Source organism: Tamandua tetradactyla, chromosome 25 (genome assembly GCF_023851605.1).
Source record: "Tamandua tetradactyla isolate mTamTet1 chromosome 25, mTamTet1.pri, whole genome shotgun sequence".
NCBI lineage: Eukaryota > Metazoa > Chordata > Mammalia > Pilosa > Myrmecophagidae > Tamandua > Tamandua tetradactyla.
Window position 1 is genome coordinate 5,881,602 of NC_135351.1, and position 23,841 is coordinate 5,905,442.

The window sequence follows — 23,841 nt, forward strand, 5'->3', positions numbered from 1 at the left end:
ATGAGAACATATTCACAAACTACCTGTATAATTAAAAAGAAATCAAAATGTTTTAAAAAAAATTCATACAACTCTTACTTCCCAAGAACAAGCCTGTGGCTGCCAGTTCAAGAAACACTGTTCACTGCCTCTGCCTTCCTGGTGCCTCAGCTCTCTTTTCCCCCTGCTTCTCTTTTTGCTTGTGCCTACACAAATCTGCCCGCAACCCCATTATACAGGGTGGTATTGGAGAAAGAACATGGATTCTGCGTTCAAATCCAGGGAATTCACTCTAGCACTTACAGGCTGGTTGCTGTTGGACAAGCTACTTAACCTCTCTGAGCTCTCACACTTCACTGATAACACGGAGATGACACCTCAACTCAAGAATCATTTCCTCGAGGAAACCGTCTCTGACCATCCTCTCTGCTCTCTCACTCACTTGGTCTGGGTCAGGATCATCTATATAAGGTCTCAAAAACTATGCTTCGGCTTTTTTAGCGCACTCTTTCAGACTTTAATTGCATGTTCACAGGTGCAAACATTTGACTAAGGTTATCTTCCTGTCTGGACTCTGAGCTCCTTGCAGTCGATTCTGTGTTGGTTTTTGCTCACTGTGGCATACTCATGGCTAGTATAGGGCCAGGCACTTGGCGGGGTTCAATCCATATATCTTTAATGCATGCATTTGCAGGGTTATCGAGAAGAGTCATTGCGGTAAATTAAAGATGGTTGGAGCCACTGTCATTTCTCCCATCGGGAGTCGATTTCCCTGCCCCTGGAATCTGGGCTCACTCATTATTCACTTTGACCAGTGAACAAGGCAGAAGCAACCCTTGGAATTTCTAAGTTTGGACGTTAGTACAATGGTGGCCCTGCTTCTAATCACCTGAAGCCCTTCTTTGTGGAACACAGCATGCCTGCTGGGAGAAGTTGAGGTCATGTGAAGGGGTCTTTGGGAGAAAACTGAGGCTCTGGGCTTCGTAGCCCCTGCTGGGCTGCTAGCCGAGCCCCCAGCATCAATGGCCGGCCATGAGCAAGCATCTCAGACATTCCAGATGTCTGCAGCTCCGGCCAAGAGCACACAAAGCAGAAGACCCACTCCGCTGATACCAGTCAACCTGAAAAATGGCAGAGGAAATGAATGGGGGCTTGCAGCCACTCTCAAATGTCTGGTTTGATTTGCAGCTACTCTCAAATGGCTGGGACGATGCTCTGAAGTAGAATTAGAGTCTTCTCCTATTCCCCTTATAAATAAATTCTGCTGGCCATGGTGTTCTGTCAAAGGACTGGCCACCTCACTCACAGGTTGCTGAGCAGGCTATGGCTGGTGGGACCACAAGGAGAGGCCAGATCAGGGCCAGGGACAAGAAGCTCCAGGGGCCAATTCTGAGTCTTCATTGTGCTTACACAGCTTGGGAGAATACAGTGTCTTTCAGTTTCCATTATTCATTCACTAATATGGAGGGAGAGATTCCAGGAGGAGGTGAGGTCCGGGAGGGTTGAAGGGTTTGCTCAACTTCCCCGGAGCTAGCACACGTGAGGGTGATGTATGTCCTCCACATTCCAGCTGCTGGCTCAGAGCGTGCTTTTCCTTGCTTCCACACCTATGAGTGGGAAAACATTTTACCCATCCCTGCCCCCAGGCACAGGGGCTCCACTGTGCGAGAAAACATTTCTGCCACAAAGTTGAAAACACCAAGAATCTCTGATCCTCTCTTTTTTGGGGGGAGGGGGGATGTTTTTTTCAGTTTCCTCACTCATGATATAGGACATTTACTTTTTACTGTTGTTCTACTGTAAGTTTTTAGTATAAATTGTCTCAGGCAGGAAATCCCTAAACAAAGAAAGATCGACATATGGATAGATGGGTAAAAAGACAATAGGCTCAAATCTGTGGTACAGAGAAGTTCCCTCCCAAGTTTGAGTTTAAAGGGGGAGAGCAAGAGTACGGGTGAGCAAAAGAGAGAAAGCGACTCAGCATGACAATTTTATGACCTTGTACTTGCTCCAATCTGCCGTTCCAGAACTTTCTAAAATAGTCAACTCGAAGGTAGCGGCCCACTGCAGCAACATGACAGGGCTTACTTTTGCCACCCAAAACAAGAAAACTCTGAAGCTATGCTTGCAAGGAAAACTGGTAAGGTATTGACCAAGTTGCCAGGAAGGCTCATTGGGTCAGACAGTGCCTCTGGACATCATTCGGCTATTTTGGAACCCTGCTCCAGGACAGACTCACAGCAGCCCTACTGACGGAAATGGACGTCTACCTGATATGTTGCTCAATCTGGAAACTGGAAACAAAAGGCCAATTCTAAAGAACCATAACATCTCAGAAATGGAGGGTGACGAGGTCTAAGGGATGGGGGATGGTTTCTCCTAGGTCACAGAGCAAGATCAGTTGTAGATGGAGGAGCCTGATTTTGAGTCTTGAACTTGTCTTTTAGTCTCTGCTTCCTATGTTCCTGTTGAGTGAATGGATGTTTGTATAAACCAAGAATGCACATGCCTCCACATTCCAAAATCCTGAACAAAGTAGACTTTTGGTTCTATGAAATCACAATAGAGTTGATTTTAGTATTTTAAAATCTAACAAGTTCCCTGCCCATTGAGGATTGGGAAACCATCCTTAAATACCATCAAGTATCTTAGAAGGCAACCATCCCCAGTCTGCCCATTAGTGTAGGGGGAGTTGGGGGCTGGGGCAGGCAGGAAGCAGCTAAAGGACCATTGGGCTCAACTCTTAAGTGATACAGGTATAGTTGTAGTATTTTGTTTGTGGTGAGAATGTATTGTTTTCTCAAATGTAGACATTGGAAGCAAGTCATAATTTGATATTACTGTTTGGTCACTTCTTCCAGGTTTGTGTAGCAGGATGTGTACACACACACCACACACACTACACACACACATGGGATCCAACCTTAGCACTTCTGTCACTGCTCCAGAATGCCCACAGGCTTCCTTCTCCTTGGATTTTAACAGTGTTGTTTATCCGTAGCTGTGCCTAAGTCCTGCGAGGAAAGACATCTGCTGCTGGTGACGGCATTGCCTGTAAGTGAAACTACGTCGGGATTTGTAGATTTGAAGCAGAAACATTCAGCTAAATCCCTCATGAAAAAAATCACCAAATGGTAACACTTGGGAAGGTCCTTAGATGTTACGCAAGTATAGCACTATTATTTTACAGATGAGACCCAAGGGGAATAGATAACTTTCCACCCACTACTTGCCAGCCAGTGGCAAACCCAGGTCTCCAGAAGGATCTTTTGATCTCTCCACCACTTTTCATTTGTCGGGAAGACAGAATTAGAAACAGGAAAACCCAGAGTCCATTCCATAGGAAGACTGCTTCTCTTTCCTGTGTACCAGATATCAGTATATCGAGGGTTGTTTGTTGCTAATATAGCAACCTTTGTGGAATGGCCCAAGTATCTGCTAGACCAGCTTTCCAAACCTGTTACTACAGAGCATGCTGGGAAGATTGTCAGCCAGGGATTCAGTTGCTCACATTGTGACCTGGTGGTGAAGCCTCAACTTCTTTAACCTTTGTGGTCCTCACCTGTAAAGTACAGCTGAAACAGTAATAGTGCTTAAGGTTTGCTGTGAGAATTCAATGAATCTATGTGTGTAAAAGGCACTTAGAGTTTCTGACACATTTTGAGTATAAAGTAAATATTAGTGACTCTTATTACAGTGTTGTTGCCATCGCTATTGTTAGTGGATGAACTGACCCACGTTCCGTGTTGGTGCAGGGCCCCCTCTCTGACCCTCTCCCTTTTCTACCTGGGGAACTCTCACATCCCCACATGTCCTAAGTATCTTATTATTTATTACCAAGCACATGCTTAAAATCACTCACCCTTGTGCATCCCATGGTTTTGATGGTTTTATCTACCAATTAAGTAGTAATTCCATTTTCAAGACATGGCGGATTAAAATTGGCCTCAAATTCTTTCTCCATTCCTTGAACCTGGTATTCTATTTGATTCTATTTGACCCATAGATTATAATGGAAGCAACGTCGTGCCATTTCCAAACAAGACCTCCTTGCTCTCTTGGAATGCTGCTATTTCATAAGAAATCCAGCTGTCCTGCTGGAGACCAAGCCACCCCAACTACCAGCCCCAGATAACTACCAGACATGGTGAGGCCATCCTAGACCATCCCAAATGACTCCTCCTCCCCCAGATGACTGCCAGCAACATAAGTGATCTGAGACTATACTAGCGGAAGAAGCACGCAGCTGAGCCCTGATCTATTGGTCTGAGCAGAGTCTTCAGCAAATCAAGGATTGTTGGGATGTGTTGTTCAGCAGTAATAGAGAACAGACCTCGAAATTGCTATCAGAATAGTTCAGTGGTTAGAATGCCTGCCTTCCATGTGGGAGACCCTGCTTCGATTTCCGGACCATGCACCCAAAATAAAAAGAAATTGCTGTCAGAAGTGAGATACTATCATAACAAAAATCTGCAATATATGGTGTTTGAGACCAGGCAGGAAAGGCAGTGAAGAGGCTAAGGAGTGGTGAATGAACTGTTGGTGGGAATCCAGAGGGAGATTCTTCTATAAGGGTGGAAGAAGGACCCTACACGTGATGTAGTGGTATGACTATGGGAGGAAACGACACCTGTGGCGACTTTATCAAATAGAAAATGCACTTAATGAACTGGTAGCTCTGGCCAGGAAGATCTCCACATGGAATGTTCAGCATCAGCTGAATTGTTTTTAACTGAATGTGATAAAATTCTGGAAAAGACAGGTGAGCGAAGAAGAAGCTGTTGGGTTGGCAAGCAGAATTCAGAGAAAATATAGAAAGGACCCAGGGCTTACTGGGCTGGAAAATAAAATTCAGTCAAACAAACTTGTGCATGGAGAAAGGTATTCTTGTTACTCATATCAACATTATCTCTTCTATTAAGATAGATTGGTCCAGTAGTGGTTTAGGAGTTGTTGATGTTTAATGGTATTTGTAGCTCTTATTGCTGAGCTTGAACGCTTTCTTTATTGATGGCTGCTCTTAGGCCTACTATGGAAGTGTGTCGTGGGAACTCTCTAATTAAGGTTTTCCTATATCAATAGGGCTGTACCCCTATTGAGTATATTTAAAACTTACGTTTGGGCTAGTTATTCGTTCTTTTAGGGTAAGTTTTAAATTGAACTTATATTCTTCTCCTGGACAACCAGCTATCACCAGGCTCGATTGGCTTTTCACCGCTACCTACTGATCATTTCACTATTTTGCCACATAGATGAATTAGTCCTGTTTGATTGTCTGTAGGTAGATCGTCTGGATTACTTAAGTTCTCTTTGCAAGTGGTATTCTAGTTGACTCATTATGCAAAAGGTAAAAGAGCTGACCTTCGCTGTCCTGTACTGTTAATAGTTCTTTCATCTTTCCCTTACGGTACTATCTCTATAGCACCTGTGTTATAATTTCTGTCGCTGATACTCTTATAATTGTTGAATGTTTTAATTTAGGTCTTAGGTGAATTTTTATTGTAATATGTTTGGGCTAGGTTTGGTTCAGAGTGGTCTAATGGGTTGAAATCTTCTGGGTGTAAGCCAGGTGCTTTTGTTTAAGCTACACTTTGGTTACTCCAAGCACACTTTCCAGTATGCTTACCTTGTTACGACTTATCTCCTCTAAAATCAGGTGTCTGCTAACATGAATCATAGATTTCGTGTTGTTGGGTTGAGGAGGGTGACGGGCGGTGTGTGCGTGTTTCATGGCCTAGTTCAGTCAAGCACTCTATTTTTGACTTACTGCTAAATCCTCCTTCAGACTTCGTTTTCATAAAGCCTTTCGTGTTCTCTATTATGAGGGAATGTAGCCCATTTCTTCCCACCTCATTGGCTACACCTTGACCTAACGTTTTTATGACTATAGTTGTGCTTACTGTGGTTCCTTTTTAGGGTTTGCTAGAGATGGCGGTATATAGGTTGTATTAGCAAGAGGTGGTGAGGTTTATCGGGTTTTATCAATTATAGAACAGGCTCCTCTAGGTGGATGTGAAGCACCGCCAAGTCCTTTGAGTTTTTAGCTGTTGCTAGTAGTACTCTGGCGAATATTCTTGTTGTTTGAATATTTGTGTTTACGGCTAGGCATAGTGGGGTATCTAATCCCAGTTTGGGCCCTAGCTGTCGTGTGTTCAGACGTGCTAAAGTCACTTTCGTTGTTGGGCTTATTTATACTGGCGCTTTTTACGGCTTAGTAATAATTTAACTTTATTTGTGTGAGATATCCTAAACACTCTTTACGCCGAAGTTTATTGATTTGGGTTAATCATATGACTGCGGTTGCTAGCACGAAATTTACCAACCCTGTATTAGTATGACTTAGTCAAACTTTCGTTAATTGCTTAATTTCTATCACTGCTGTGTCCCGTGGGGGTGTGGTTTAGCAAGATGTTTTGAGCTGCTGTGTTTTGCGTGCTTGATACCTGCTCCTTTTAATCCTGTTTTGATCTAGAGGGCATCCTCACTGGGCCGCGGAGGCTTGCATGTGTAATTCTACTAAAAATCAATAAAAAGGCCGGGACCAAGGCTTTGTGTTTATGGAGTACGTGGTACTCATCTAGGCATTTTCAGTGCCTTGCTTTAGGATTAAGCGACATGAACAGTTGTTGCCCTGTTATTAGGACATAGGCTTTTTCTATACTAAAAAGTACCAGGAGCATGAGTGCTATGTCAGTATTGGCAAAAATTTTGTCCGACCAATAAATTGAAAAAAGTGTCTGCTGGTTGCCCTGTTATTAGGACATAGGCTTTTTCTATACTAAAAAGTGCCGGGAGCCTAAGTGCTATGTCAGTATTGGCAAAAATTTTGTCCGACCAATAAATTGAAAAGTGGAGTTTTGAGTTTTTTGTTGCTTGCTTGATGTTGCTGTGTTAGTTCTATTTTTGGGGTTTGGTAGAACTGTGTGGATGCTGCACTGAGAGTTTGAGGGGGGTGGGGAGGGTTTGACTTGTGTATGCGTTATTTCTTTTTTTGTGTGTGGTTTTTAGTTGTATATGTATATGTATGTCCTGTTACCATTGACTGAATAACACCTTTAACTTAACTATGCTAGTGAGACCAACGTTCAATATAAGTCCAGCTACAATTGAATTGACTGCGACGGGGCCTCCTGTAGGCCATAGCTGAGTCGATGCAAATCCCCCCCCCTAAAAAATAAAAAATACCAAATGTATGACACCACAGTCATGTGTGATCATGGGCTGATTAGACATTAGTCCATCGAGATGTCTTATTTAAGGGGACCGTGTGGGCGATATATAGCTGAATGGCCCTGAAGAAAGAACCAGATGCCAGTTATAGTTTCAGGCTAGAAACCCCCACGGGTGATGGACCCGGAGCGAGAAGAGGGACACGATTCAAGCGGGTTGCTGGTTTCTCGAAGCTTGGTAGTTATGGAAGGATAATGGTGGTGATATGCGTGTTGACAAGGATAAGGAAATAAGGAATGTGCTATGTAATATTAATAATAATATGTACCTAAGAATATTCATGGGGTAAATAAATGTATGCACGATTAAGCATAGTAAAAAAATTACTATTGTACATTAGGTTTTAATACTAGGATGGTACTTGAATTGGTTTTTGTTTAACTAAAGCAGGGAATAGTTTAATTAGAATTTCAGCTTTGGGAGTTGATGGTGGAATAGAGTTTTTCTTCCCTGAGTGTCCTTGGAAGTGATTACTTCATTTTTGGCTTACAAGACCAGTGTACTATTTATACTACAAGGGCTATAGTTTTATTAGGTGGTTTTCTAGGATGCCTGCTAATGGTATTAGGATTAAGATGATTGAGAAGTATGAGATTGAGGCTACTTGGCCGATGATGATAAAGGGGTGTTCGACGGGTTGGCTGCCGATTCATGTTAGGATTAGTAGGTTAGCTGCTAAGAGTCAGAATAGTAGTTGGCTTAGTGGTTGGAATATTATGCTCCGTTGTTTGGCTGTATGTAGTAGCGGCATAATTATTAGTACTAGGATTGAGCAGACTAGGGCTACTACCCTGCCTGGTTTATTGGGGATTGATCGTAAGATGGCATAGGCAAATAGGAAGTACCATTCTGGTTTGATGTGTGGTGGGGTGCTGAGTGGGTTTGCTGGTGTGTAGTTGTCAGGGTCTCCTAGGAGATCTGGTGAGAATAGTACGAGGGTCACTAGTGTTGCGACTATGATTAGTAGGCCTGGGATGTCTTTGATGGTGTCGTGGGGGTGGAATGGGATTTTGTCTATGTCCGATGAGAGTCCTAGTGGGTTGTTAGATCCTGTTTCGTGTAGGAATAATAGGTGTGTTATCACTAGGGCTAGGATAATGAATGGTAAGATGAAGTGGAATGCGAAGAATCGTGTTAGGGTGGCTTTGTCTACTGAGAATCCTCCTCAGATCCATTCTACTAGGTCTGTTCCAATATGTGGGATAGCTGATAGCAGGTTTGTGATTACGGTGGCGCCTCAGGATGATATTTGTCCTCATGGAAGGACGTAGCCCATGAATGCGGTTCCTATTGTGGCTAATAAGAGAATGACTCCGATATTTCAAGTTTCTAAGTATAGGTATGATCCATAGTACAGGCCGCGGCCTACATGTAGGTACAGGCATATGAAGAATATTGAGGCCCCGTTGGCGTGGATGTAGCGGATGAGTCATCCATAGTTAACATCTCAGCAGATATGGGTGACTGATGAGAATGCTGTGGTTGTGTCTGATGTGTAATATATTGCTAAAAAGAGGCCTGTTAAGATTTGGATAATCAGGCAGATTCCTAGTAGAGATCCGAAGTTTCATCATGCTGAAATATTTGATGATGCGGGGAGGTCAATGAATGATTGGTTGATGATTTTGAATAGTGGGTGAGTTTTATGAATGTGGGTCATTGGTTCTTATAGTTGAAGTACAATGGTGATTTTTCATGTCATTGGTCGTGGTGTAGTCCCATGTAAGAATTATGATGTATTTTGTACTTTTGCTGAGTATTCTGTTTGTTATTGGTTTTGTGACTTTTTCATCTAAACCATCTCCTATTTATGGGGGGCTGGGGTTAGTAGTTAGTGGTGGTGTGGGTTTTGGGTTGGTTTTAAGTTTTGGTGGGTCTTTTTTAGGGTTGATAGTGTTTTTGGTGTATTTAGGTGGGATGTTGGTAGTGTTTGGGTATACCACTGTGATAGCCACCGAGGAGTATCCTGAGGTATGGGGGTCGAATGTGGTTATTTTTAGTGCGATGGTTTTTGGTGTTGCTATAGAGGCTGTTGTTATGCTATGATTGGTCAATTATGAGGATGTCTATGGGGTGTTTTGTGGGCTAAAATACATAGAGGATTGGGCAGTTTATAGTTATTTGGGCGATTGATATGTTCGTGGGGATTATGTGGGTGTTGCTGCTTTATATAGTCATGTTTGGTGGTTAGCGGTTTTAGCCAGGTGAGCTTTATTTATTAGTATTTTTGTCGTTATTGAAATTACTCATAATAAAAGGCTAATGTGGTGAGGGCTAGTATGACGGATAGCATAAACGATAGGAAGTATAGTTTGATTAGTCCTTTTTGGTTGGATGTTGTTAATGATGCTGAGATATTTATTTTGGAGAGGCTTTTTGGGGCGGTTTTTTCTAGTCAGATCAGGTCGAGTGTGGAGGTTGCTAGATTTTGGCTTGTTCTGAGGATTGAGTGGGGGTATAGGTGGTGAATGATGTTGGGAAAATATCCTAACATGGTAGAGAAGGAGTGATGTTGAGATGGGTAATTGTATTGTAGGTTATGGGTTGTGTTGTTTAGTTCCATTGCTAGGATGAATCCAGTGATTGATACTACTAGTGCTGTAAGTTTAATGTATGAGGGCATGGTTATTTGTTGTATTGACATTGGTGGACTGTTGCTTGTAATTAGAAATCCTGCGAAAATACTTCCGATTGCTAGGCGTTTAATCGGATTAAGCGGACATGGATCATTTTCATTGATGGTGGTGGTTGTTTGAAATCGGGGTTGGTTGAGCAGGGAAAAGAAGATGATTCGTGTGCTGTATACAGCTGTTCGGGTTGTGGCAATTAGGGTGATTAGGAGTGCTCAGGCGTTTGTGTTAGAGGTGTTTGCTGTTTCGATGATAGTGTCTTTAGAGTAGAATCCTGTGAGGAAGGGTATTCCTGTAAGTGCTAGGCTTCCAATGATAAGAGAGGAGGTAGTTAGTGGTAGTGCATGAAATAATCCTCCTATTTTTCGAATGTCTTGTTCATTATTTAGGCTGTGGATGATAGAGCCTGAGCATAGAAATAGTATTGCTTTAAAGAAGGCGTGCGTGCAGATGTGTAGGAAGGCTAAGTATGGTTGGTTGAGTCCAATTGTTACTATTATCAGTCCTAGTTGGCTTGATGTTGAAAATACTATGATTTTTTTTATGTCATTTTGTGTTAGGGCGCAGATAGCTGTGAATAGTGTGGTGATAGCTCCTAGGCAAAGGGTTATTGCGAGAACTAGTTGGTTGGTTTGTAGTAGTGGATGAAATTGTACTAGTAAAAATACCCCAGCCACTACTATGGTACTTGAGTGTAGTAGTGCTGATACTGGAGTTGGGCCTTCTATTGCAGATGGGAGTCATGGGTGCAGTCCGAATTGGGCTGATTTTCCTATGGCAGCCAGGAGTAGTCCCATTAGTGGAATGGGGGTTATGTTGGGGCTAAGTATGAAGATCTGTTGTATGTCCCATGAGTTAGAGTTGAGTATAAATCAAGCTAAGGCTATGATAAGACCAATGTCTCTGATTCGGTTGTATAGGACTGCTTGTAGGGCTGCGGTGTTGGCATCAGCTCGTCCATATCATCATCCGATCAGTAGAAATGATATAATGCCAACTCCTTCTCAGCCGATGAACAGTTGGAATAGGTTGTTGGCAGTTACTAAGATAATTATTGTGGTGAGAAATAGTAGGAGATACTTAAAAAATTGGTTGATGTATGGGTCTGAGTGTATGTATCATATGGAAAACTCTATAATTGATCATGTTACGAAAAGTGCGATGGGGACGAATATTAGGGAGAAGTAGTCTATTTTAAAGCTCATGGAGAGTTTTATTGTTTGTACTGTGATTCAGTGTCAGTTTGAGATAATAGTTTCTTGGTCAGATATTAAAAACATAATGGTTGGGATTATGCTGATTATGAAGGCATATATGATCGAGGTTTTTACGTGGTAGGGGTATGTTGTTTTGTTGTTTGTTATAATGGGTGTTATGATTGGGAGCATTAAGATTGTAATGGTTATCATGGTAAATAGTGTGAACGCATTTATTACTTTTATTTGGAGTTGCACCAATTTTTTGGTTCCTAAGACCAATGGATTACTTCTATCCTATAAAAGTAAGAAAGCCATTTTTTATGAATGGGTGCAGGAGTTAGCAGTTCTTGCATTGATCTTTCTTGGTGGATAAGAGTTTTTATGTTCTGTTTCTAGATTCACAATCTAGTGTTTTGTGTAAACTATATCCGCAATAGGATAGGCCGAGAATTAGTTTTGGGTGGATTGATAGCAGGATTAGTGGTAGGAGGTGTATTAGTATAAGGCTGTTTTCTCGTGTGAAGGTTGGTTTGATCATGTGGGCATGTGATGTTGGTTTTCCTCGTTGAGTTATGATTAGCATGTAAAGTGAGTATAAAGCTGTAATTACTACGTTTAGGCCTATTAGTAGCATTGTGAAATTTGATCATGCGAATGATGGGATTATTACGAATAACTCTCCGATTAAGTTGATTGATGGTTATGATTAGCATTAAGTTGATTGATGGGGGGAGGGCTAGATTTGTTCGACTTGCTAGGAGCCATCAGGAAGCCATTAAGGGGATGATTGTTTGGAGGCCTCGTGCTAGGATTATGGTGCGACTGTGAATTCGTTCGTAGTTCGTGTTGGCTAAGCAGAATAGTATGGAGGATGTTAGTCCGTGGGCGATCATTAGTGCGGAAGCTCCCATGAATCTTAGGGGGGTTTGAATTATAATGGCTATAACTACTAGTGCTATGGTGGCTTACTGATGAGTAGGCGATTAGGGATTTTAAGTCTGTTTGATGTAGGCAGATTGAGCTCGTTATAATTATGCCTCATAGGGATAGTATAATAAATGGGTAGGCTATGTATTCTGTAAGTGGGTCTAGTATTATGGTGATGCGTAGGATTCCATAGCCCCCTAGTTTTAGCAAGATGGCTGCTAGGACTATGGATCCTGCAATTGGTGCTTCGACGTGGGCTTTTGGAAGCCACAGGTGTAGGCCATAGAGTGGTATTTTAACTATAAATGCTATAATACATGCTAGTCATAGAAAATTTGAGGCTCAGTGTGTTGGAAGTACTTGGGTTAAATATTTTATTGTTAATAGGTTTAGTGAGCCTGTGTTGTTTTGGGTATATATTAGTGCTACTAAAAGGGGTAGTGAGCCTAGGAGGGTATAAAATAGGAAGTAAATTTCTGCATTTAATCGTTCTGTTTGATTCCCCCATCGGGTAATAATGATAAGAGTGGGAATTAGTGTTGCTTCAAATAGGATATAGAATAGGAGTAATTCTGTGGCTGTGAAGGTTATAATTAGAAGTATTTGGAGTATAATTAGTATTGAGATATATAGTTTTTTCCATGCAACTGTTTTTTTAGACAAGTGAGATTGACTTGCTAGTAGTATTAAGGGGAGTAGTCATATGGTCAGTGCTAGCAATGGGGTCGACAGTGGGTCTGCGAAGAAGGTAGTGGAGAAGTTTAGGCTCAGGTCAAATGGCTGATAAAATAAGTGTAGGCCAATAAAGCTAATTAGTAGGCTGTGGATGGTTGAGTTAATTCATAGCATTTCTTTTTTTTGAAAGTCAGGTTAGTGGGAGTAGTATGATCGTCGGGATGATTAGTTTTAGCATTGTAGGAGATTAAGGTTTTGTACGTAGTCTAGGCCATAAGTATTTGATACTGTGACCAGTAGGGCTAGTCCTACAGCAGCTTCACATGCTGCGAAGACCATTAGTATTACTGGCATTATGCTTGATAGGGTGAAGCATATCAGCTTCACAGCAGCCTGACATGGTCAGGTAGAAGTGAATTTATAGTGGGGCATGGAATGGCCCCCTACCCTTTTTACCTTAAAAATTTTCATGGAAAGCCCACAAGTTTGTTTCTTTTAAAGAAGAAAGAAAAAACTCATACGTACCATACCCCTTCCCCTCCCTCTCATTGACCACTAGTATTTCTATCTAACCAATATATATATATATATATTTAATATTAACATTTGTTCCCCCATTATTTATTTATTTATTTATTTATTTATTTTTGCATGGGTAGGCACCGTGAATTGAACCTGGGTGTCCGGCATGGCAGGCGAGAACTCTGCCTGCTGAGCCACCATGTCCTGCCCTATTTATGCCTTTTTAATCCATATGTTTTACTCATCTGTCCATACCACAGATAAAAGGAATATCAGACACAATATTTTCACAATCACACGGTCACATTTTGAAAGCTATATCATTATACAATCATCTTAAAGAAACATGGCTACTGGAACACAGCTCTACAGTTTCAGGCACTTCTCTCTAGCCTCTCCAACATGCCTTAAACTAAAAAGGGGTTATCTATATAATGCATAAGAATAACCTTCAGGATAATCTCTCAACTCTATTTGAAATCTCTCAGCCACTGACACTTTGTCTCATTTCTCTCTTTCCCCTATTGGTCAAGAAGGTTTTCTCAGTCCCTTGATGCTGAGTCCCAGGTCATTCTAGGATTTTTGTCCTATGTTGCCAAGGAGGTTTATACCCCTGGGAGTCATGTCCCACACAGAGAGGGTGAGGGCAGTGAGTTTGCTTACTGTGTTGGCTGAGAGAGAAATAGGCCACATCTGAGCAACAAAAGAGGTTCCCTGGGGATGACTCTTAGGCCTAATTTTAAGTAGGCTTAGCCTATCCTTTGCGGGAATAATTTTCATAGGAACAAACCCCAAGATTGAGGGTTGAGCCTATTTATTTAGCTGTCCCCAGTGCTTGCGAGAATAACAGGAATTCTCCAAATGGGGAAGTTGAATTTTCCCCCTTTCTCACTGTTCCCCCAAAAGGGCTTTACAAATACTTTTTTATTCACTGTTCAAATCACTCTGAGATTTATCAGGGCATCACTCTGGAATTTATCAGGGGATCACTCTGGACAAGCCTACAAAATCTCATGCCCTATTCAAGGTTCCATGTACTTACGGTGTTCAATTAAACTGCCCATATAAATTATATTAGGAAATGCACTAGTCAAAATATAAATCTTGTACCAAATAAACATTTTTGCTTTAGTCTCACACATAAGTTAAAGTTTTAGAATATGAATGGCCATCTATCTTCAACACCCTGCAATACTGACATTTCTTTTTTCTTGCTCATACAAAAACATTTTTTAATTTGTACATTTAGTCACTATTATTGTACACTCTAGGCACTCCTAGATTATACTATCTTAGTCTTCATCATCTGTCTTCCCTTCTGGTTTCATTTGTGCCCCTTGCCCTCCTCTCTCTATCATTCCCACATTCAGCTTCATTCAGTGTACTAACATTATTGTGCTACAATTAGGAAGTATTGTGCTATCCATTTCTGAATTTTTACAATCACAACTTTTAAAGGCATTTTCCTGGAAAAGGCACCATCAGCTGAGACTAACAAGAGCCAAGAGTTCAAACAGAAAAAAGACCTCTGTGTACAACCCACATTTCTATGAGAGTGTCTTAGTTTGACAAGCTGCTATGTCAAATACCACACAATGTGTTGGCTTAAACGATGGGAATTTATTGCTGCCTCTTTGAGTTGGTAGCCTTTCAGAGCTGGTTTGCCACAATCCTTGCAACCCCTTTGCTCAGATCCCTTGGTTCCCATCTCCTGGAGATGTCCCTCCTTTCTCATCTGGGTTCCCACTGACTTCTGGCTCTTGTCAGTGGCTTTCTCTCTAACTATATCTGAATTTCTTCTACTCATAAAGGTCTCCAGAAATCCAGATTAAGTCCCAGCCTCATTCAGACTAATAATGTCTTCAGGAGGTCCTATCTGCAATGGGTTCACACCAACAGAACTGTAAATTAAGATAAAGAACAGGTCTAAATTTGAGTGCATAATTCAACCTACCACAGGCAGGAAGCAGACTCAGAAAGGGACTCAGCTTCAATGTGCCTTTTTAAGGGAAAAGGCAGGGTCTTTCAGCACGTGCTCAAGAGCTCAAAGAAAAATATTTTGAATTTTTTGAATTAGGTGGGTCACCATTTCAACTTAAGATGCTACTCGCCAAAACATGAGCCATGGAGAATGGCAGGAGAAGACTACTCGAGGGAGCAGAACCAGACCCTTGTCATAATCCACTCCCTGAGTCCATGTGCCCAACTGGGTTTCAGAATAGCTGTTTGCCAAGGATGTCTGTGTAGCTTGTGTCTTCCCTCTTCTAACGTGAGTGGTCATTGCAATTACCCTGGCCCTGCTTCACCATTACATATTGAGTCATGGAGAGCAGGTAATTTTTATTTTCATCCATGAGTCTCCCTAGTCTGGGCTCTGAATAAAGCAAAGACCAAGGTTCAAAAGATGGACCTGCTGTTCATTGCTGTGTGATGGCAATCCAGTTACTTAACCTGAATGCGTGAGGTTCTTATGCTTCAGCAGGAGCTGGAATAACCAGGCCTACTTTGTAGGATCGTTAGGCCACTTTGAGGAAACGTATGCCCAGTACTGTCTGGTGTGAGAGACTCCATAAATGGAGCTACTATTCCTAAGAAGGGGATCAATAGAACTGAATGACTAGTTGTGGAGAAATGGAAAGGAGTTGATAGCTGGTTATTTGCCAATATGAAATGCCCAGATAGGAGGCGAGCCTCCTGGTAAATGTTAGGGGCTCTCCCATTATCCCTGATCAGATCAGTTTAGTGTTTGTTTTAGTTTGCGAAAGCTGACGAAATGCAGTATACAAGAAATAGGTTGGCTTTTACCAATGGGGATTTATTAGCTTACACGTTTAAAGTTCTGGAGCCATGAAACTATCCAAATCAAGGTATCAACTGGTTGATCCCTTCTTCCCGAAGACCAGTTGCTGGCGATCCTCAGCTCTTCTGTCACACGGCCAGGCACATGGTGACTTCTGCTGGTCTCTCCCTTTTCTCCTGGATTTTGTTGCTTCCAGCTTCTGGTTTCAATAACTTCCTCTCTGAGCTTCTACATGTCTCCTGGTCTCTCATCTACTCTGGGGGCTTTTTTCCATGTCTTCTCTCTGTCTGTTTTGTCGGGGGGAGAGGGGGAGGTGGTGCCTGGCCCGGGAATTGAACCTGGGTTTCCAGCATGGAGGGTGAACATTCTACCACTGAACCACCCCTGCACCCTCACCATCTCTTATCCTGTTAAAAAGGACTCCAATAAAAAGATCAAGACCTCCTTCCCCCAAAAAAATATTTTTGAATTTTTTTAATCAGGTGGGTCACATTTCAACTTAAGATCCTACTCACCAAAAGATCCTACTTAAAATGGGTCCATACCCACTGGAATGGATTAAATTTAAAAACATGACCTTCTCTGGGGTGCATACAGCTTCAAACCCTCACAGTGCTATTGACTTTTGTCCTGTCCATGAAACCAAGATCTCATTTTGAAGGCTGCAACTGTGAAAAACTAAATACATGAGAATGTAATGGCCTCAGCAGAATGTATTTTTTCTGGGTTTTGAGGTGAAAGAATCTCATTTGGGCCAAATAAACAAAAACAAAAAAAAACCCAAAAATCTTTCATTGTATAACAAAGTGGGTGGAATAACCTCCAAACATCAGGAAGCTAGGAAGATGGTAGATATATTTGCTCATGTTTAAAAGGCAACTCTGTAAACAAGTCTTGTGAGGTTTGGTTTTGCTCCACTGCTCATGAAATATGTAATGGCTATTTCTTGAGAAAGACAAACAAATCTGGTACCCAGAACTTACCAAGATGAGTCTGGTGGGTTTTTGTTTTGTTTTCTTGCTGGGGTCTGTGTGGTTATTGCTGGTAATGCTTGCATCAACGTTTTAACTACAATGGCCGTATTTGATGCAAAGAGAGGGAAGAAAGGGTATATTAAGGGGGACAGTGAGAAAAATTTTAATTTTCAGTTGGGACATTCCAGATGTCTGAGACCAATGGTTCCTACACATAGATATTGCCTCGCTTCCAAGTCTTTCTGACAATAGTGTCCCTCTTTCTTCTCTTCCTCCATTCCTTTCTTCCCTTATATCTGTATTATCTTAAATCATTTTTTTCTTACACTTACTTTCAAAGATTTTCAGATATACAGGAGAGTTGCAAAAATCCTATAGAACCCAACATCCTTGCCTGATACCTAAATCCACCCATATTAACATTTTGCCACATTTACTGTATCATTCTATACCTCTATTTATCTATTTTGTAGACATTTGAGGGTAAGTTGTATACATCACATTCCTTGAATACTTAATGCTGCCATGCACATTTCTTTAGAGTAAGGATATTCAGTTATGCAAACACCTGTGCAACTAGCAAGATCAATAAATTCAACATTAGTGTAAAGTTATATTCTGATTTTTTCATATGTCCCAATATTGTTCTTTGGGCCTTTTTCTCCTCCATTATTAGTTCCACTCCAGGATCATATATTGTATTTAATTGTCATGGTCTCTTTAGTTGCTTTTTTAATCTTGATTGTGGAAATGTATATACAGCATAAACTTTCCCATCTCAACCACCATACACCTGATTTTTTAAGTTAAAAAATGTATCAAATATTGCATACCTCTAAAAGTAAAAAGTGGAATCCCCCTCTCTCTACCTGCCATGCCCCCAACTCAATTCCATGAGCAGAGGTTCTTATCTTTTAGCCTGTATAAAAATCTCCTGGGGCACTTATTAAAAAGCCAATATTCCCAGGACCCGCCCTGGGAAGTCTGATTTACCAAGCTAGGATGGGGCCTGAGCATCTTCAGTTTTTACAAGCCCCCACTGCATGTCCACAATTTGATGTTAGTGGCCCATGAATCCTACTTAAAGCTGGGCTGCAGCACTGACAGCTGGCTTCTATCAAGAGCTTGACATAAACCTTTCAAACTTGCCCATGCACTCATAAGCTTGGAAAGCTTCAAAAACATACACGCACACACAGATGCAGACACAGAACCATACTGCAAGCAAGGAGGGGAACATCCTAGCTCCTCCTGCCTGTCCAAAGAACCATTAGCCAGCGTCCCCTTCTGTTAGCAAACCAGCATTTACTAACCAAATTAAGAGGAGGATTAGAGCATCCTTGTAGATTGTTTCCTGTAGTGCCAGCCTGCCTGAACTCTCTAGCTCACAAAACCTGCCCTATACAGAGTAAATAAAACCCCACCCTGACTCCTCTTTGCCAGTGAGGTGCTACAAGTTCTGGATGGGTTCTGTCTGCAGTTAGTGATAGATAAAGCTCTCTGCTCCCCTACAAATAGCCTTTAACCTGTTCCTCATAGCAATTAATATTTTGTGGTGTATGAATATCCCGATGGGCCTCTATATCTCAGAATACCGTAACTGCCTCCCTAATTGTAGCCAATTTCATGTTCTGGGGACACAGTTGAGTTTGGAAGAAAGAAAAAACCTTGGAGTCAAATGAGCCGAGTTCCATTCAGCTCTCCCTTTCATCAGCTAACTACTGAACAAAGAAACCAGTGAGTTCTCTGCCTGATGCGCTCTAATGATCAATTCCTGAGAAACGGAGGTTTCAATGAGAGTTTATTGCAGGCATAAAGCAGATCAGATGACCTATTGGCCTGAAAATCTGTCTCCCCGAACTGCAGTAATTTTGATAATTTTATAACATTAAAAGATGGGCAGGTGGCTCAGAAGGCAAAAAAATTCTCACCTGCCACGCCAGAGACCCGGGTTCGATTTCCGATGCCTGCCCATGCAAAAAACAAACAAACAAACAACAAAAAAGATGGGCAGCATTTAGGTTAATGAGCACAATGCACCCACATGATGTAATTAGAGGGGATTTAATTATTGAGCATGTGCAGATTGAATGCATGTTTAGTCACAGAACATATGTAAGAAAATGATGGCCTTAATATGATGAGGGGCGTGGTTTTTTAGTATTACAATGAGGTATAGGTGACGTATGGGTTAAAGTCTAAGCTGCTGCACATGCCACGTGGGCCCATTTTGGTTAGAACCATGTTTGTTATCAAGATAAATTTGGAATTGGGGTGAGTTAGTTCTGGGCTGACTCACAGCCCTTCATTAATGAATATTAGGGACTAGAGGTCAATGAGAATGAGGGGTGAGGAGTATGGGATGTATGAGTTTTTCTTTTTTCTTTTTCTGGAGTGATGCAAATGTTCTAAAAATGAACATGTGATGAATACATAATTATGTGATGGTATTGTGAGCCACTGAGTATACACCATGTATGGGCTGTATGTGTGTGAAGATTTCTCAATAAAAAATATTTTAAAAATTAAATGAATATTAGGAACTGTCTTTCGTGATCACAAAACTCAAAGTTGAAAAACTGGATAAAATGGGTACAAGTGAGGGCCAGTCATAAGATTTTTACAATCACAAGGGCACAAGATAAAGGCTATACAATCATCATCAGAAATCAAGGCAGCTGCATTTCAGTTCAGAGATTTCAGGTATTTCCCTCTGTCTAATATACTGGAAAGTAAAAAAGGAATACATATATAATGATTCAGTAATCATAATCATCCTTTAAATTCTAACGCCTTGGTTACAAGATTGACCTCCAAACCCCAATTTTCTCACCTGTTACATGGACGTGGCTTTGCTCCTGGTAATGACAGGAGGAAGATAACTCAGAAAGAGTTTGGTCCCCAGTAAGCTCTCAACAAATTCATTCATCCAACACATACTGATTCGAGCGCCTACTTATTGGGTCCCAAGGCTTTTCTGAGCCGCAGCTCTACTTTCAATGGCCGCTAGCCATGGGGTCCCTGCTCCAGGAGCTGGCTGTGTAGCAGTGAAGGAACAGAGCAGACAAACATCCCCGCTTGGCAGTAGCTATCATTATTATTGCTAATGTCATGTGACCATATATCACTTTCAAGCTGTGAATTTGCATTATCTTTGTACTGAAAGTAAGTTAGGAGACCGTGTCAGCCTAAGAGGCAAGACACCCAGACAAAGTCCCCAGGCACCAGGCTATAAGATGTGTCCAAACGTTAATGGGCTTGGTCCCCAACAGGGTGCTGGCTAACTCAGGTTGCCAGGTGTGATTCTTTAAAGGACTACACATGCATTGGTCCTACTTCCACCAAAGTAGTCAATTCTCCCAAGGGGAAAATTAGACAATACCCTCTGAATGTGCTAATCTTTCTTGGTTGAGTATTTTTGTGAGGTGAGGTGAATATGATCAGGCGCAGCTCTTGGTCACCTGCCTCTAACAAAATTTGCAGCTTAAGTTGACCAAATAGTGTATGATGGAAGGAAGTTTACTGGGGCTGAGTGGTCTATTTCCTAAGTGTTGAACCTTTAATATGGATCCAAGAGGTTGGTCTGTTCAGAAAATTGCAAAAGAAAAACCGAAGAGGTAATAAGAACTCCAGAAAACTGGAAAATGTTTTTGAGGTCATGAAAGCCAGGAAAAACAATTTTACAACTTTATTCATATTTTGAAAAAGACTTTGGTGATGGAAAAGCTGTGAAACACAAGAAAGCCCCAAAACTACTGAATGTAGTTGCTATGTTCTATTCAATGCATTTAATGAGCGTGTGGGTGGGAATAAAGATATATACAATTTTTACCCAAAGAAGATCTGTTTCTTCCAACTAAATAAATATGGAATAAATACAAAAAGAGTATTGGCTTGAAGTGGGGTCAGATGGGTTTAAGGACTCACTTGTTTATTCCTTAAAAAAAAAAAAAGAACCATTCTTGATGTATCTATTTACTAATTAAAAGCAAATTTATTGAGCAACTATTATACTCACAGTACTGGGAATGCAAAAATAAATTCGTATCACACTGTCCTCCCGGATATGTTGCAGAGACACAAGAGAACTACAAAACGGGGCGGGGTGGGGGGTTCCTGCGGGCCTCCCTAAAATCCACCCCAGCCATGTGGCCCCAGTTAAAGCTGCAGGAAAGCTAAGAACAGAGGCAGCTTGATGCATTATTTAGCCAGACTGCCCTTAAAACTCAAGCCCTGAATTTGACCTTGAGTTAGGTGTCCTGTTCTGCTGGAGAAGTGAAGTTGCCTCATTGGGGAGGGGGGGCAGGTGGGGGTTACGCGCGCGGGGAGAGAGGAGAATGTCACTCTCCTGGCAGCTACTGGCTTGGGTTAACCTAGGGCCTAGAGGGTGAATATTTTCAGCTTTATTTTTACAAGTCTCTGTCACAACTTCTAGATTTGGCCCTTGCAGAGTGAAAGCAGCCTGGGGCACTAGTAAATATGTGGGTGTGGCTGCGTGTCATTAAAGCAACATTTGCATGTGCAGCAGCAGACCACATCGGACCCTGGAGTTTGTACTTTGGGGTCCTGCTTTAAGCCCTGGCTCAGAGTCCTGCTCCAAATGGCCTGATTTGCTAATGCTGATCTTGTTGGGTGACATAATTTTAAGAAGGAAAAGCAGGATTTCCTCTACCTCTCTCCCCGATTTATATGCATGGCTCACAACTCAAATAGTGCCTTTACATTTGGGTTTTTGATTCTTTTTATTTATTTATGCATTTATTTTGCCTTAAGGGGCTTCCATTCTGACTCTAGGTTTTGCTAGCTGTCTAACTTCTGGGCAAAGCTGTGAACCTCTGTGAACCATTTTACTCATCTGAAAAGTTGCAGATAAAAATACCATTTGCTCCTGGCCACAGGGCGATGTGTCCACATCAGCTTTCTTCCTTCTTCCCTTAAACCCCCACCTCCCCCTCACACAGACACACAGACACAGACACAGGCACACACTTGCCTTCCCTCCTCACTAAGCGATATGTCTAGTTCCCAGGAACCATGAGGTCAAATTCCTGGTTGCCCTGGAGTGAACCTTTATTCAGAAGGCTCTTTATAAACTTCAAGAAACTATTTTCCAAAACCCGTTGACAAAAATCCCAGGCGCAATAAAGGCACATTGTGCTTCTGAGTGTTTGTTTTTAAGAAGTGTTTTTCCACTGGTATTTTAACTGAAGGGTTTTGTTTCTGCTTTCATTGCTCCCAGCGGTTCTTGGCTCCTTCATTTCACCCTTCACTCGCTCTTGTGGATAAGACTTCCAAGATTAAGTTCACTTTTCCCGGAAGTTTGCCAAGCGACCACATCGCTTCTGTCTCCTGCTTCTCTCAAAACCCTTGAGGCAGGAAGGCTGCATTTTTCCAGGACGGGGATGGGATGCCAAAGCCATGATGTCACAGCCCCAGCAGCCAGCCCCCTCGTTTCCTGTTTCTTTCCTCCTGACAGACTCATGAATCATATCAGCTTTATCATTTGACTCCCAGCTCATTTCCCTGTTCCACAAATGTTGGGGGTTATAGGAGTTGGAAGTCAAGTAGGAACAAAACATAAAGTCCCGGGTTTCTTTTCTTGGTGTAGAAATGGAGTGCATGTTCTCCTGCCATGCAAGAAATACACCACGTGCCTTCCTTGGCACTTCTTGACACCCTGCTCCTTGGGTCAGACAGTAGTGGCCTCACAACTGTGCAAATTGTGCTAGAGGCTGGCGAGGGTCCAGCCAGGGCGTCAGCATGTTCTCGGTCCATGGAGAGTACATCCCTCAGGGAGAAGGTTCTGGTAAAAGTAGCCCTATCCGATGCTTTCCAGGTATACATAAACCCAGAAGACAATCTGTGATCATGTTTAGCAGTTCTCTTCTGCATAGTTCATCCCAAATGTTTCTCCGTCCGTATTTCACTATCCCTGGCCTCTAGTCAACATGTAGAGGGGAACAGGAAAGTCCAACAAAAAAATTAGAGACTAATTGTCAATGGCTTGTTAGTAGGAGGGAAGACTATATGGTGAGGCAGAGGCAGAGGTTATCCAAATACTCATCTGCCTGGAAGATGATCATTTTGCTTTTAAGTTGTGGTTTAATATATATAAATTTTATATATTTTTATATTTATATATATATAAATCTCTCATTTTAATCATTTTCAAGTGGACACTTAAGAAGCATTTATTACATTGACAGTGTTGTTTCACCATCAACACCATCCATTATCAAGACTTTTTCATCAGCCTGAGCAGAAACTGTTTGCCCCATTCCCCACCCCTACCCCTGCCCCTGGTAGCCTGTATTCTAGTTTCAGCTCTATGAATTTCCTTCTACTAAATATTTCATACAAGTGGAATCACACAATAGTTGTCCTTTTGTGCATGGCTTATTTCACTCAACAAACCAGCTTCATGGCTAATCCATGTTGTTGCAGCTATCAGAACTTTATTCCTTCTAACAGCTGTAACACATTTCATTGTATGTATATACCACACGTTGTTTTTCCATTCATCTGTTGATGGACACAAGTGTTGCTTCCATCTTTTGGCTATTGTGAATAATGCTGCTATGAACACTGGCATACAAATATCTGCTTACGTCCCTGCTTTCAATTCTTTTGGGTCTATACCTAGAAGTGGAGTGGCCAGGTCATATGATAATTCTCTGTTTAACTTTCCGGGGAACCACCAAACTGTTTTCCACAATGCTGCACCATTTTACATTCCCAACAACAATGTACTAGGTGTTCTAGATGAAAGCTGCCAGAATGCGATACACCTGAAACAGAATGGCTTCTAAAAACGGAATGTATGAAGTTGCACGTTTACAGTTCTAAGTCCATGAAAATATCCAAATCAAGGCACCAACAAGAGGTTACCGTCACTCAAGACAGGC

The 23,841-nt window shown here is 41.7% G+C and overlaps 1 protein-coding gene and 1 non-coding gene across 4 annotated transcripts in view; one reads left to right on the forward strand and one right to left on the reverse strand.

Moving 5' to 3' along the window:
• Window positions 1-2,559: 2,559 nt before the first annotated feature.
• FAM50B (family with sequence similarity 50 member B) overlaps window positions 2,560-23,841 on the forward strand; it is a 63,798-nt gene continuing 42,516 nt past the window's right edge. The window contains exons 1-2 of one of the 3 annotated variants that reach the window (XM_077143700.1): window positions 2,560-2,735; window positions 2,981-3,033. The gene's annotated coding sequence lies outside the window, so the exon portion shown is untranslated. Of the gene's footprint in view, window positions 2,736-2,854; window positions 3,034-23,841 lie in introns of those variants that run through there. The other 2 variants (XM_077143702.1, XM_077143701.1) reach the window with 2 other exon arrangements.
• On the reverse strand, window positions 5,573-6,531 carry LOC143669386 (18S ribosomal RNA). The gene has a single exon (XR_013168898.1). It is a non-coding gene; the product is annotated as an 18S ribosomal RNA (ribosomal RNA).